The following is a 16,261-nucleotide window of genomic DNA, read 5'->3' as shown; positions in this document are numbered from 1 at the left end:
GAGAGAGAGGGAGAGAGAGAGAAAACAATGTGCATGCATAGACATCAGCGCATGCGTAGACAATAGATCAATACGTACTGCTGGGGGGGGCGGGGTGTCTATGCTGTCAAAGAAATAGATCTATATTTTACAATTCTCATCAACGGAGGCATCTTTGTTTCTTCTGTGACTTAAAAGCCAATAGATGTTTCCTTCTCTATTGTATTTCTCACAATATTTGAGTGCTAGAGGTGTTGGATTACTTTGTCAAAAACGCTTTGCATTACAGCCAGCAGTTTTGCCTCTCCAAGTTGCCCATTTCAGTCTTATTGAGAAAATCTATTATGAGTACAAAATATTTATTACACCTAAACTTCATCACAGCAGAATCTGGTCAAAAAGAGTGTAAATTCGTTTTTCTAATAGGCTACATTATGCTGTGTGTGATAATTTCTGACTCTGACTCACTGGATTGAATTTCTACTTGGCTTGCTGTATTTCACATGCTCTGAAAAAAATTTACCGTGCATTTAGAGAAATCATTCAAGCCAAAGCAACTTGCTCTTTTGAAATGTTTATATTAATTGTATTGCTTTTCAGCTGTTAAGTTGAAAGTTTTTTACCTCTACATCAAATTGTATAAATCACTCTGTAAACAGTTAAGCAGAAAACTATGAAATATAATCAGGCAAGAGATGAATATGCAAAATCAAACCTTATCCATAGTGTTGAATTTGCATAAACATAGCCTGGAAATACTTTCACAAGTATTACAATTTAAATTAAATCTTTGTGCTGTTAATGGATCAAAGTTAAAGGTCTAGTTGTTAGTGTCTTAATTAAATGAAGTATGCTTGATTAGATTACATATTTTATTCATTTTCTTTGCTTCTTCCACTTCAGATTATCTTTGACTACATCTGCTTCCAGTTGGAGCTGTCTTTTCACAGGGGGGATGGGGTACAGACATTTTTAGCACCACAGTTGGGCTGAATGTTAAAAATACACAAGCAGAAAAAATCCAGCACAGCTCCCACATTTAAACTTGTTACAGATCTGCCTCCACAATGGCTAATTGATGTAATGTTATGTGATGAGAAACATTGTTACCAACTGTAAAATCTCTCTCTGCTAACAAACTGCAGTAGCTTTGTTGCAATGGTACTTATTGCAAAATCTGTTGGCAAATACACTGTTGCAGATAATCAGGATTTATTGTCTCTGCTTGCTGACATTCAACAGGTCAGCTGCTTTATTTTGGTGATGGATTCCAGTCTTTTATTACCAACAGCATTTTGGTTCACTCCTGCAATAAGTGGTTCACCTCAACTCTGCAACACACAGACTTTATCTTTATGTAGGTAGATCGGTGAAAAATTTTCTATTAAGAGCGCTTCAAGATTGCTGCTTTTGATATTACGGAAGGCTATTACTCGGAGACGTTTTGGAGATTTATTGCAACAATAACTCACTTGACCAGACCAAATGAAACAAGATGACATTTTCAGTATGTTGCCGAAAATGAATGTGTGAGGAATATTAGCAAAGGAAAAATGACTCTGCATCTTGAAGTCAGCATGCGTAAACAGCTCCAAGGCCAATTGCCAGTAGAACGTTTTAAGATACGATGTTGAACCCATCTGTGACTTAACTGCACTTAAATATAACAAGCTCAAAATTTTATGAAAAATAATTAAGGAAAGCTTCCTTGTTGTATTTTCTTGCGGACCTCGGTAAATAAGTCAATAGATTGATGATGACAGGAGAACCAGTTCACTCAGCCATTATTACCTGGTACAGTATAATTTTCTGTATTCTATTCTCTGCTAGGTTGCAGTGGGTAGCTTACTGAATAGGTGACAACATACAAGCCAATTCATTCAGCCATTATTGCTTAGTAGAGTTCAATTTTATTACCTAAATAAAGATATGGGTTTTAATATATTTACTTTGTTCTGACTTTCCACTCAGTGTATGTTCTAAGCCATTAATCACTGTAATATAACAAGCTGCTGGAGGAACTCAGTCGGTGAGGCGGCATATGTAGAGGCAAAAGGATAGTCATTTGGATTGAATAAATTTCCACACAGTTTTTGGTGGACCCCAGTTAGTCAGGTGAAAGTGTGTAGCTTGCCCTATACTTTGTGGAGGTAGAAGTTAACTCTTTGGATGCTTCGCAGTTCAGCATGGCAACTGCTCTGACAAAGACTGGAAGAAATAGCAGAAGTTTGTGAATGCAACCTGGTCCACCATTCAAACCAGCTTCCCGTGGAGCCTCTCTACACTTACTTCTGCCTCACGAAAGAAGCCAATGCAATCAAAGATTCCTTCCATCCTGGTCATTCTCTCTCCCACTCCTTCCACGGGGCAAAAATATAAAAGTGTGTGAGCATGTACTGCTTAGATGAAGGACAGCTTCTATGCAGTTGCTACAAGATTCTTGAATGATTTTTTAAATGTTAAAGATGAAACTTGATCATTTAACTCTTGCAATTTATCTACCTGTACTGTAATGGTAATACGATATTCTGCATTCTCTTATATTTTGCTTTTGCACTAGCTCACTGTACTTATGATGTATACAGCAATCAGTCTGGAAGGAGGATATTTCAGTCAGAACTTCATGCAGAACTGAGGGAGTGGTGTGCCGTTAGACCTAGTGTGTTTGTCAGAAACTAGGGGTCCACTTACCCTCAGATGTTAAAAGACCCATGGGACATTTGTGAAGTGCAGGGAAATTACCCATGTTATCCATGCTTATTTATTCTTTACTGGACAACTGAGATCAGCTGATCCAGTCAGCATCTCACTACAGTTTGTGGGAAGGTGTTGTACATGCTTTGGCTGGAACATTTCCTAAATTACAGGAGTAGCCACATCTGAAAGGAACTCTTGACATCTTGTAATTTTCTCCAAACCTATTACAGTAGTTGGTCCTTGTCCTAGACTCCTAAACTACCATGTTCTTGCTTTTCTGATTAGCAAAATGTAGAAGAATTAGACCACATGGTCCTTTTCTGAGAGGGCACAGGTTTAAGGTACTTGGAAGTAGGTACAGAGGAGATGTCAGGGGTAAGTTGTTTTTTTTATGCAGAGAGTGGTGAGTGTGTGGAATGGGCTGCTGGCAACGGTGGTGGAAGCGGATACGATAGGGTCTTTTAAGAGACTCTTGGATAGGTACATGGAGCTTAGAAAAATGGAGGGCTATTGGTAACAACACACACAAAGTGCTGGTGGAACACAGCAGGCCAGGCAGCATCTATAGCGAGAAGCACTGTCGACATTTCGGGCCGAGACCCTTCGAACGTCGACAGTGCTTCTCCTTTTAGATGCTGCCTGGCCTGCTGTGTTCCACCAGCACTTTGTGTGTGTTGTTTGAATTTCCAGCATCTGCAGATTTCCTCGTGTTTGGGCTATTGGTAACCCTAGGTAATTTCCAATCTAAGTACATTTGGCACAGCATTGTGGGCCAAAGGGCCTGTATTGTGCTTTAGGTTTTCTATGTTTCGATTAGTATCCATCTGATAATGAAAGAGAAAACAATTGTCTTTGAGACGAGTTTCTAACGAAGTAACTGGGTCAATAAACTGAAGAAAAACAGAATATTCAATTCAGAATATACAGATGAACTCAGATTTGAATGTTAACTCTTGCCTTTGTTTCCATAGATGCTGCCTGACCCGCCAAACATTCCCAACCTTTTCCAACCTAGTTTTCCAGGTTTGCAGTTTATTTTAATCAAAACTACTTATTGTCCCCTCTTTCTACTTAATTTCAAATCCATAATATCATCCAAATGAAATTTAGCTATGACAAAAACATACGTGGCTATATTCAGCATGTCAGGCATCAGCCATGAAGACCAAGATGTAGGAGCAGATTTAGGTCCCTTGTTCCATCAAGTCTGCATCATGACTGATTTATTATCCCTCTCAACCCCATGCTCCTGCCTTCCCCATAACGTTTGGTGCCCTTATTAAGAAGTTATCAACCTCCGCTTTAAATTTACCCGATGACCTGACCTCCACAACCGTCTGTGGCAATGAATTCCACAGATTCACCACCCTCTGGCTAAAGAAATTCCTCTTCATCTCTGTTTTAAAGGAATGCCCATCTACACTGAAGCTGTGCCCTCTGGACCTAGACTCCCCCATCAATGGCAACATCCTCTCCACACTTTCCTACTGGAAAGAGGCAGAATTCCCATTTCAGGTCTGTGATCAGTATCAGTTCCTGCATTGTTGAAATCTCATCAGCAAAATAAAAGATGCTATTGCTAATGCAATGGTGAATTAGAAATGCAGTGCTAATACTGTTATTAAGGGGCATGTACCCACTAGATCGTCTCCTCTCCAACGCCTAGTTTGATTTCACCAAGTACACACAGCATCGGACCTCAACACACCATTGGTTGAAACATGAAACAAAGAACTGTACTCCATCAGAGCAACATTTGACTAACTGAGAGATCAAGAAACACTGGTAAAACTTTGCAATGGTTGGATTCATACTTTGTATTAAGAAAAACGGTTGAAAGGTTATAATTTTAGTCCCAGGGCATCACTTTAGGAATTTTTTCAAAGTGGATTTCAAGGTCCAACCAGTATCTTCCATCACAAGGTTAGAAATGGCTGATGATTGCACAATGTTTAGTGCCAGCCATAAATCTCCAACAAATGAAGCAGCTCCTGTCTGCACACAGCAAGAGAAGAGAACAATAAGGACTGGGCTCATAGGAAGAAAGTAGCACTTGTGACTCAGAAGTGGAAGGAAATGACCATCAGCGGAGAGTCTGAGTAGCAACACTTGACATTCAATGTCATTACCATCACTAAATTCCCACCACCATCCTCTGCCACCACCACTTCATTAACATTAATGTACCCTCAGGCTCAGCCAGCAGCGTTAGTCTAGGGAAGACAGTTTCTGGCCCCTCAAAAGCTCTTGTTTGTGTGGATGCTTTGTGATCTGTTCCCCTGTTACAAATCAGTGCCACAAAATAACAGACAGTACACCATATGCTTTATAATTCTTAATTTGACTGAAGGGTTAGTAAAGAAAAACAAAAAGAAAAGGGCCTATTTTAATGAAACAGTCTAACGTACACAAGTTGGAGCTCACGGTCTTCCTTCTGTTGGCCCTCCATCGATTCCCCCGGGCTTCATCAACACCTGGCCCCACTCCAAGTCCACTCTGTCCAGCTGTCTCTCCATTCTGGCGTGTTCTCTCTTCGGTTCTCGCCCAACAAAAGACCCAGATCACCTTGTTCTCAGGCACACAACAAGAAAAAAAACACTCCTTTCATTGGACGCCGCACATTCCAAAGTCCACGTTATCTCAAGTCATAACCCAAACACTGCTGCCACAAAAATAACATTACATTAGCAGTGAAACCTTTCCTCTGGTGTTACATTAATATTCCTTTTGAGCAGAATCTTAGCTGGAGCTGCCATATTAATATTTCAGCTACAAAGGGACAGATATCCAATGCAAGTGATTCTTCTCCAGATACCATAGTCCCCTCCTACATTTACACACTTAGTCCAGCGGTCGTGGGGCATACAGACCTCCAGGAAGTGTCTACAGCAGGGTGATTGATAAGTTCATGGCCTAAGGTAGAAGATGAGTTATACAGCTCTCGTTACATGCACGTGCAGTTCAACTCTTTGAGTGATTATGCAGAAAATTTGAAGTTAATAACTCATCGGGGTGATTGATAAGTTCGTGGCCTAAGGTAGAAGGAGATGAGGTCCAAGATCCATATGCTCCATGACCGCTGGACTAAGTGTGTAAATGTAGAAGGGAATATGTTGAAAAATAAATGTGCTAGATTTTCTAAAATCGACTCCTTCTACCTTAGGTCAGGAACTTATCAATCACCCCTCGTATGTTCTCCCTATGACCACGTGGGTTTCCTCTGTGTGCTTCGGTCTCCTCCCACGGTCCAAAGATATACCGGTCAGCAGGTTAATTGGTCATTATAAATTGTCCTGTAATTAGGCTACAATTAATATCAGGGGATTGCTGGCCAGCATGGCTTAAAGGGCCTGAAGGGCCTATTCCATGCTGTATCTCAATGTGCAAATAAATAAACTATGAGGAAAAGAAAATGGGATTCTGTAGGTTATAGTAAATGGGTGGTTGATGGTCAGCACAGACCAGGTGGGCTGAAGGGCCTGTTTCCATTCTGTATATCTCTGTCACTCTGGAACAACATAGAAATTTACAACACATTGCAGGCCCTTCAGCCCACAATGTTGTGCTGACCATGTAACCTACTCTAGAGACTGCCTAGACTGCATAGCTCTCTATTTTTCTAAGTTCAATGCATTTATCTAAGATGCTCTTAAAAGACCCTATCGTATCCGCTTCCACCACTGCTGCCAGCAGTGCATTCCACACACCCACCACTCTCTATGTCAAAAAACTACCCCTTATGTCCCCTCAATACCCATTTCCATGCACGTTAAAACTATGCCCCCTCATGTTAGCTATTTCAGCCCTGGGGAAAAGTCTCTGGCTATCCATGCGGTCAATGCCCCTCATCATCTTATACAGCTCTATCAGGTCACCTCTCATCCTCCGTCATTCGGAGGAGAAAAGGCCAAGTACACTCAACCTATTCTCACAAGGTACGCCCTCCAATCCTTGTAAATCTCCTTTGCACGTTACAGTATCCTCATTGTCTCGTATAATGACACCATCCTCTTCACTCAAAATCCCTGTGCCCACTAACACACTCTATCTCCCAGTAAGTCTTGTCTCAATTTAAACATTCACATCCTCTTTATAAATCAGTCCGTAGTCTTGATGCTCCATTGCTCTATAATCTCTGACAGATCTATTTCCCTCTGAAACAGCCACACTCCTTGCTTCTGGTCTTCTGCCAGCACAGTATTTAATTGCTCCACTACAGATAGCTTTTCATTTCACTTTAAAAAAGGTCCTCAAAACCGAAAGTTTTGACAAAGCCTTCTGGTCATCACTCCAGAATACGAGTGGCTTGATGTTAATTATTTTGTGAAGTAACCTGCAATCTTTATATTATACTTGATAAATGGCATTTGTTGTATATCCAAGAGAAACACTATTTTAGTTTAGTTAACACACATAAAATATTGAGGATCAGGCAGCATATCCTGATGGTTCGGGGAGGAGCTTAGGAGGATTAATGGCGCCTAATGACAACTCCTTTGATTGCAACTTTGGAAGCAGCTCTATTTCCATCTTTAATATCTCTATTCTTCCCTTACAGGGTTCTTTTGAAGACCCTGACCTGAAGTTACACGCTGACAACGGTTCTTTGCAGGAATGGGACCCACTCTCAGCGTTTCAAAAATGGCCATTATTTGGCACACCAAGGACTCGGCTTGTCTTCAGAGGACCAAGATTTTGTTGCTCTGGAGATGGGTGGGGGGGGGGGGGGTGGTGGAAATTGGAGGTCTTTGGGTACAGAGCTCGGAAAAAGCAATGCAATTGACTTTTAACATCGTAAACCAACGAGTTGTTTGTTATGTCTTCCCACTCACTGTGAACAGAAACACCTCTTTCTCCCTTGTTAGGGAGAGAGAGAGCCTGTGGTGTGTCAAATACTGGGTGAACAGGTAGTCTTTGGGGTACTGCAAATCTGTGTCTTTGCTGTTGTTTTGCTCACGCCTGAGTGCCGGTGGGGGGTGGGGGGCAGGGGGGATTGTTGTTTGCTCCCGCTTACGTGCGGGAAGGAGAGGAGCTGAGGGAGGATTTTGGGGTTGTAACATTTAACTGTGATTCATTCTTTGAGGGCACTCCTCTGTTTTTCTGGATGGTTGTGAAGAAAAAGCATTTCAGGATGCATATTCAATAAATTTCTCTGACATTAAATGTACCTTTGAAACCTTTGAAAGGTCTTGGCCCAAGCCGTTGATACTTTATTCTTCTCTGTAGACATTGCTTGACCTGCTGAGTTCTATCAGCATTTTGTGTCTGTTACTCTGGATTTCTAGCATCTGCAGAATTTCTTGTATTTAGTTTAAATAACCAATATTCTAGTAATTTACATTCTTAACAACTCTTAAGTTTATTACTTTAATTTTGGACATTTCCCAGCTTATTTATGACAACTTTGAACATTAGTTCCTTCTATTTGACACGTTTGGGCAGTGTCTTTGAAGGACACATTCTAAGCAATAGATTGTAGTTAAATTTGTAAACAGTCCTATCTGTATTAAGTTGGAGTGTCCCTGTTTATCAGAATAAGCCCTATCATGTCATTGATACATCATGAATCTTGAGTATGTGGTTTCAAAATATAACATTTTGGGTGGCAATGGTGCAGAATCAATCTACATACATGAATAATTGTTATTCTGTAAGAAGAAAAAATCAGAAAAATGAAATCTCCCGTTTGATTTCCTCTCCAGCAGGACCATGGCTAATTTTATTTTTTTTTAAACCAAAGATATCTCACAGCACACATGGCTGCCTAATACACGGCTACCCACAACATTTGATATGTTACTGTTAAACCACACCACCTACAATCTTGGCAATTATGCCTTCTAATTCATATTTTTATTAAACAGATGGTTTGCATTCGATCTTCTTTCCTTTGAGTGGCTACAGGTTTTCAATACTCCTTAGCTTATATCAAAAAGAAATTACATTTACTGAGCAGCTGCCTGGCTCATTCCTTTACAGGTTATGCTTCTGACCTTTAGTTTAATAAGTAGCGCATTTTGACTCTGAGCCCGTCTCTCTTTTGTGAATAACGCTTTGACTTCTTCAGTCTTTGAAGAATCATAGGCACTTATCAGCTTGGTATATTAAAAATCAGAGGATCGTTCATTCACTCTTCAGGATTTTGTCTTTGTTGGGTAAGCCAGAGATGATGAAACCATGGTGGGGTGTGAATTGACATCCGCACCCTGATTTCAGACAAGGAGCGAAGGCCAAGGGAGAAGTATTCTCCCTTCTTGCAGAAGCAGACAAAATGAAGTCACTCGTTGACAGCCAGTTACAAAGGAAATGAAGGAGATTATCTGTCAACTTTTTAAAATCAGAGTATTAATGGAACTGAGAGAACTAACTACAAGCATCAGTTTACTGCACATTTTCATTTCCTTTTACTAATAGTTTTATTTGTCCACGTGACATGGACATCTCTGATGTGGCTGGCATTTATTATACATCCCTAAATGCCTGTGAACTCAGGAGGGAGTCAAAAGTCAAATGCACTCATTTTTATCAATAACAGAAAAAGTAGCTTTTGAAACTTTCTATGTACAACCTCAACCTTCCTTTAATAAAGGCAAAATACTATGTTTGCAGGATATCTAAAGTAAGAACCAATCTCCTCAGAATTTTCTATCTTTTACTTAATCTGTATATTTCTCTTGCTGTACTTTCTGAGGACAGGGACTACAATAATCTTCCCTTGACAGCAAAATCTAGATGATTACATTGGGATTTTATACTGTTTGGAAATATGCAACAGCAATTTTGAAAAAGAACCTTTCTTTCCATATTTTTAAGGTCATTCTGAGCTATGTAAATAACACGCCGTCTGATCAAGGCATAAAGCAACCTCACACTGACATAAAAAAATAAGGCTCTTGTCTGAGAGTTCCTATTGCTTATCATGTGATAAAAGCATTTGTGAAAAACAGAATTCTCTTTAATAGGAATGACACACATTTTCTGCAGACCTTAATAAATGTTTCTGTAAAATACTGCTGCCTGCCTACAGACTGATTGACTAAGCTCTTCATTTATCATATGTATGAATTTCACACTGAATCAATTTGTCTCTGTTACATTATCCTGGGTTTGGCCTGTAATACAGATTCTGGCCAACCCATGACCAGGCCGCTCTTCAGAGCTCAAAGAATAAAGAAATCAACAATACAGATGCATTCTGCAGGATCTGTAATAGATAAATATGTTTTTGTGCTGGATTTAGTTTCAGTTGGCTTGGAAGAGGCATTTTGTTGCTATAGAAACAGAGCATAAAATGTATTGATAATTGATATTGATATCTTAATCTATATTCAAAATTGACCTCATTTCAGAAAAGCTCTTCAGATCAGTCCAAGAGAATGTTTATGTGTATTTTCCATTTGGGATGTTAGCCCTAATCCCAAGGACTTTTCATACTTCCTGACCTTTTCAGTTATCTTCTTATTTTCCTTAAAAGTTTCTACATTATCATTGACATTCCACTGTAAAGAAAGACTCCATGGAAACAGGCACTTCAGCCCATTGTGTCCATTGCCACCCGTCACCATCATTTACACAAATAACATTTTATTCTCCCCAAATTTCCTGGAACACCCCCAAATTCCATGACTCACTTACCACTAGGAGCAATTTATAGTAGCTGGTGATTTACCATACTAAGTCATTCATTTTTGGGATGTGGGAGAAAACCAGACACCCAGAGGGGGTGACTGGGAAAATTGGCAGACTCTGCACAGACAGCATCAGGGAGTTCGGATTGAACAGTAGTTTTTTTTAATATAGGCATCTGTTTGGATTTGCAGGCCTGAGCAGGGTTGTATGGGACAACACACACAAAATGCTGGTGGAACACAGCAGGTCAGGCGGCATCTATAAGGAGAAGCACTGTCAACGTTTCGGGCCGAGACCTGGCAGTTGCCCAAGCTGCAAGCCTTCCCCTCTCCATGCCACCGATGTTGTCCAACGGAAGGGCCCTAGGACCCAAGCAGCTTGGCACCGGTGTCTTCGCAGAGCATTGCTGAGGCTCGAACCAGTGACCTTCAGATTACTAGTCCGATGTCTTATCCACTAGGCCACGCGCCAACACAAGAACAGTAGTGTCACAGTAGCATAGGAGTTACTATAAAGTGCCAGCTGTAAGATGGGGCTTAATTCCTGCTTCTGTCTGTAGGGAATTTGTATGATCTCCTTAGTTTCCACCAGGTACTATGGTTTCCTCCCACATTCCAAAGATGTACGGTTAGGGTTTGTGAGTTACGGGCCAGTGCCAGAATCATGGCAACACATCCTTGGATTGTGTTGATCATTGATGTAAATGACAGTTCACTCTACAGGTATGTTTCCGTGTGCGTGTGAAAATAATGCTAATTTTCTTGGGGGGAGCATAATTTTAAGGTGATTGGAGGAAAGTATAGAGGGGATGTCAGAAGCAAGTTCCTTATACAGAGAATAAAGGGTTTGTATGGTGGTGGTAGTGGCAGATGCATTAGGGGCATTTAAGAAACTCTAAGATAGGCACATGGGCAACAGGAAAAGGGGGGGCTAGGTCAGAGGGAAGAGTTAAATTGATCTTAGAGAGCAAGTTAAATGTTCGACAAAACATCACTGGCCGCATTGTGCTGTAATTTTCTATGTTGTATATTCTCTGAACCTGGGCTATTAGTTCTTGTAATGTATGGATCTATTTCTTTTAGAGCAATGACACCCAACCCCCCCCCTCCCCCGCCCCACTGCACCCCAGCACAATGTATTGATCTATTGTCTGCGCAAGTGCTGTTATCTCTCTCTCTCTCTCTCTCTCTCTCTCTCTGTGCAATGTGAACACACCAGTTAAAGCCATCTCTTGCATGCATGCTTTTATTTAATGTATATGTAGTTGTGCACAGATACAACAAATTGGCAATGTGTACGATCCTGAATGCAGAAAATATCATGAGCTACGCCAACAGTTACAGCACATTTACGAGATGAAGCAGTGAGAGAAACTGTACGACGAAGGACATCACGGACGCCAACAAACGCACAACAGTGAAAGACGCGTTGAATTTAAAGTGAAGATAACATGGCAATGGCTTCATTTGAAAAATGAAGGCTGGGAGTTATATATTGAGAGTGTTGAACTGTATTGTAATGCAAACCATGTGGAGGAGCAAAAGAAAGCCCCTACACTTGTTGGCTTAATAGGCTCAGGAACGAACAGTCTCTTATACAACCTAGTAACCAGAAATTGTTACAATTTTACAAAGTCACTTGAGCCCTAAGCCTCTGGTAATAGCTGCGAGATTTAGCTTTTACAAAAGGAACCAGTCAAAAGATGAATACAGAATGTTCAGAATACATTGCAGAACTGCGCAAACATTCCCAGTACTGCGACTTTACAGATGGACTTTCTGATGCATGAAAAGACAGGCTTATATATGGCATTGATAGTCAAAGCACTCAAAAAAGGCTCCTGTCCAAAAATGACCAGGCAAAAATGAACAGGCATTGACCATTGCAATATCATTAGAGACGGCAGCAAAGGGTGTTACAGAACTACAGAATAAGAATTAGAATGTGAAATGCAAATAATGTCCCTGAATGGTCCAAAAAGCCAGAAATGTTATCAATGTGGCAAATCCTCCCATAATGCAAATGACTCCTGGTTCAAAGAAAAAGCCTGCAGAAGGTATCACAGACAGGGTCACGTAGAAATAATGTGCAAGGCAGCCAAAAAGCACAACCAAGAGAAAAGACTCAAATACAAAATATTGATTACAAAAGCATGAAGTTACCAAATATCAAGAAATAGTAAATCAAGGCAACTCGACTTGCTGTGTTGTCTAGAAGGCATTTCATCACTCATCCAAGAGGCTTCTTCAGCTGTGATCCATGGTGGATAGTTTTCCAGTTTATAAACTCTGTGAGTTGTTTGATGGTACAGCAATCACATGAAGGCCATTAAGAGTCATAGAGGTAATGAGAGAGAGTCATTAGTCTTACCTTTGCATGAATGAAGGTGTGAACTGCTGTGGAGATGGCAGGGTAAAGATATCAGGACTACGTTGCAAGTAGCTGATAGGTGGTGGTGTACCTATCAACCCCTCTGTCAGGGATAGGTTTTCCTGGTTAACAAAGACAGCTTCCTTAACACCTCTTTCAAACCACCTGTCCTCTGTCCAAAATGTGCACATTGTTAGCATCAAAGGAGTGACCCTTGTCATTTAAGTGTAGATATACAGCCGACTCTTGACCTGAGGTGTTAGCCCTCCTATGTTGGGCCATCTGTTTGTGAAGTGGTTGTTTTGCCTCGCTGACATATCAATATGACCAGTTCTCATTGTATTGGGTAGCGTTTTCAAAATTGCTTTGTTTATGTTTGGGTGTTTAGAGGAAACCAACCCACAGAGATCAATATCTATGGTTTGACTCTCATCACCCAACAACCCTGATGTGATTGCTATACCGTTAAACAACTCACAGAGTTTATAAGCCAGAAAACAACCCACCATGGATTGTGAAAGTAAGTATGATATATGGTGGCCAAATACAACAGTTAGAGCTTTATGTATTGGAAAGTGGAGGGCCAGCACTTTTCGGATGTCAATCGTTGAGAAATTCCAACTAGACTGGCACTCAATCTGTTATGGTCCTGATCGGTTATTCCCTGGTTCCCTTTAAATTTCCTTTGTTTGTGTCAGAATCGGGACCGTTGACTCCTTGTTTTCCTTTATTCCTTGTTTCCCTGTGTTTCTCGGGCTCTTTAATTAAAGACACTTGATTCTCAGCTGAAGCGGCAGTATTAAAGTGTCTAGCTTACAGCTGCTCAGCGCTAGATCATCACCGGACGTCACCTGACATCACCAAAGCAAGTGCAAGCAAGTCGCCTTGCCAGACCGAGCCAAGTCACATCACCGGAGCGAGCCAAGTCACATTGCTGGAGCAAGTCAAGTCTCCTCTCTGAAGCAAATGCCAGTAAGTCGCCTCTCCTTGCTGGAGTGAGCACGTCAAGTTACTGTGCCTGAGCGAATCCGCTATGCTACCTTGCCGAAGCGCGTCCATCAAGTTAACCTGCCGGAGTGAGTCAAAAGCCACTTTCTGTAGTTCTGGGGCCGAGTCAAGAGCTCACGATTACTCGGAGCCACTTCTTGCCAAGATAAAGAACTGTCTATCGTTGTGTGGTTTTGTCTCTTCGTGTCCTCGTCTTCACTGGGTAAGTCCGGCCGTTTGTTGCTGCCCTGAATGGTGAACTGCCTCTTCGTGGCCTGTGTCCAAGAAGAGTCCCGGCTCTGTGTCCTGTGTTCAAGAAGAGTCCCGGCTCTGTGTCCTGTGTTCAAGAAGAGTCCCGGCTCTGTGTCCTGTGTCCAAGAAGAGTCCCAGCTCTGTGTCCCGTGTCCAAGAAGAGTCCCGACTCTGTGTCCTGTGTTCAAGAAGAGTCCCGGCTCTGTGTCCTGTGTCCAAGAAGAGTCCCAGCTCTGTGTCCCGTGTCCAAGAAGAGTCCCGACTCTGTGTCCTGTGTTCAAGAAGAGTCCCGGCTCTGTGTCCTGTGTCCAAGGAAGAGTCCCGGCTCTGTGTCCTGTGTCCAAGAAGAGTCCCGGCTCTGTGTCCTGTGTTCAAGAAGAGTCCCGGCTCTGTGTCCGGTGTCCATGAAGAGCCCAGGCTCTGTGTCCTGTGTCCAAGAAGGGTCCCGACTCTGTGTCCTGTGTCCAAGAAGAGCCCCAGCTCTGTGTCCTGTGTCCAAGAAGAGTCACGACTCTGTGTCCTGTGTTCAAGAAGAGTCCCAGCTCTTGTCCGGTGTCCATGAAGAGCCCAGGCTCTGTGTCCTGTGTCCAAGAAGGGTCCCGACTCTGTGTCCTGTGTCCAAGAAGAGCCCCAGCTCTGTATCCTGTGTCCAAGAAGAGTCCCGGCTCTGTGTCCTGTGTCCAAGAAGAGTCCCGGCTCTGTGTCCTGTGTTCAAGAAGAGTCCCAGCTCTGTGTCCGGTGTCCATGAAGGGTCCCGACTCTGTGTCCTGTGTCCAAGAAGAGTCCCAGCTCTGTGTCCGGTGTCCATGAAGAGCCCCGGCTCTGTGTCCTGTGTCCAAGAAGAGTCCCGACTCTGTGTCCTGTGTCCAAGAAGAGTCCCGGCTCTGTGTCCTGTGTCCATGAAGAGTCCCGGCTCTGTGTCCTGTGTCCATGAAGAGTCCCGGCTCTGTGTCCGGTGTCCATGAAGAGCCCCGACTCTGTGTCCTGTGTCCAAGAAGAGTCCCGGCTCTGTGTCCTGTGTCCAAGAAGAGTCCCGGCTCTGTGTCCTGTGTCCAAGGAAGAGTCCCGGCTCTGTGTCCGGTGTCCATGAAGAGTCCCGGCTTTGTGTCCCGTGTCCAAGAAGAGTCCCGGCTTTGTGTCCTGTGTCCAAGAAGAGTCCCGACTCTGTGTCCTGTGTCCAAGAAGGGTCCCGACTCTGTGTCCTGTGTCCAAGAAGAGTCCCGGCTCTGTGTCCTGTGTCCAGGAAGAGTCCCGGCTCTGTGTCCTGTGTCCAAGAAGAGTCCCAGCTCTGTGTCCTGTGTCCAAGAAGAGTCCCAGCTCTGTGTCCTGTGTCCAAGAAGGGTCCCGACTCTGTGTCCTGTGTCCATGAAGAGCCCAGGCTCTGTGTCCTGTGTTCAAGAAGAGTCCCGGCTTTGTGTCCTGTGTTCAAGAAGAGTCCCGACTCTGTGTCCTGTGTCCAAGAAGAGTCCCGGCTCTGTGTCCGATGTCCAAGAAGAGTCCCAGCTCTGTGTCCTGTGTCCAAGAAGAGTCCCAGCTCTGTGTCCTGTGTCCAAGAAGGGTCCCGACTCTGTGTCCTGTGTCCATGAAGAGCCCAGGCTCTGTGTCCTGTGTCCAAGAAGAGTCCCGGCTCTGAGTCCTGTGTTCAAGAAGAGTCCCGGCTCTGTGTCCGGTGTTCAAGAAGAGTCCCGGCTCTGTGTCCTGTGTCCAAGAAGAGTCCCGGCTCTGTGTCCTGTGTCCAAGAAGAGTCCCGGCTCTGTGTCCTGTGTCCAAGAAGAGTCCCGGCTCTGAGTCCTGTGTCCAAGAAGAGTCCCGGCTCTGTGTCCTGTGTTCAAGAAGAGTCCCGGCTCTGTGTCCGGTGTCCAAGAAGAGTCCCGGCTCTGTGTCCTGTGTCCAAGAAGAGTCCCGGCTCTGTGTCCTGTGTCCAAGAAGAGTCCCGGCTCTGTGTCCTGTGTCCAAGAAGAGTCCCGGCTCTGTGTCCTGTGTCCAAGAAGAGTCCCGGCTCTGAGTCCTGTATCCAAGAAGAGTCCCGGCTCTGTGTCCTGTGTCCAAGAAGAGTACCGGCTCTGTGTCCTGTGTCCGAGAAGAGTCCCGGCTCTGTGCTCTGTGTCTGAGAAGAGTCCCGGCTTTGTGTCCTGTGTCCAAGAAGAGTCCCGGCTCTGTGTCCTGTGTTCAAGAAGAGTCCCAGCTCTGTGTCCTGTGTCCAAGAAGAGTCCCAGCTCTGTGTCCTGTGTCCAAGGAAGAGTCCCGGCTCTGTGTCCTGTGTTCAAGAAGAGTCCTGGCTCTATGTTCTGTGTTCCAGGTTCCACGTCCAGGGTCGGAGTTCGGAGTTCCAAGTCCAGGCTCCGAT

Source organism: Hemitrygon akajei, chromosome 8 (assembly GCF_048418815.1).
Source record: "Hemitrygon akajei chromosome 8, sHemAka1.3, whole genome shotgun sequence".
Taxonomy (NCBI): Eukaryota; Metazoa; Chordata; class Chondrichthyes; order Myliobatiformes; family Dasyatidae; genus Hemitrygon; species Hemitrygon akajei.
This window is presented reverse-complemented; position numbering follows the sequence as displayed.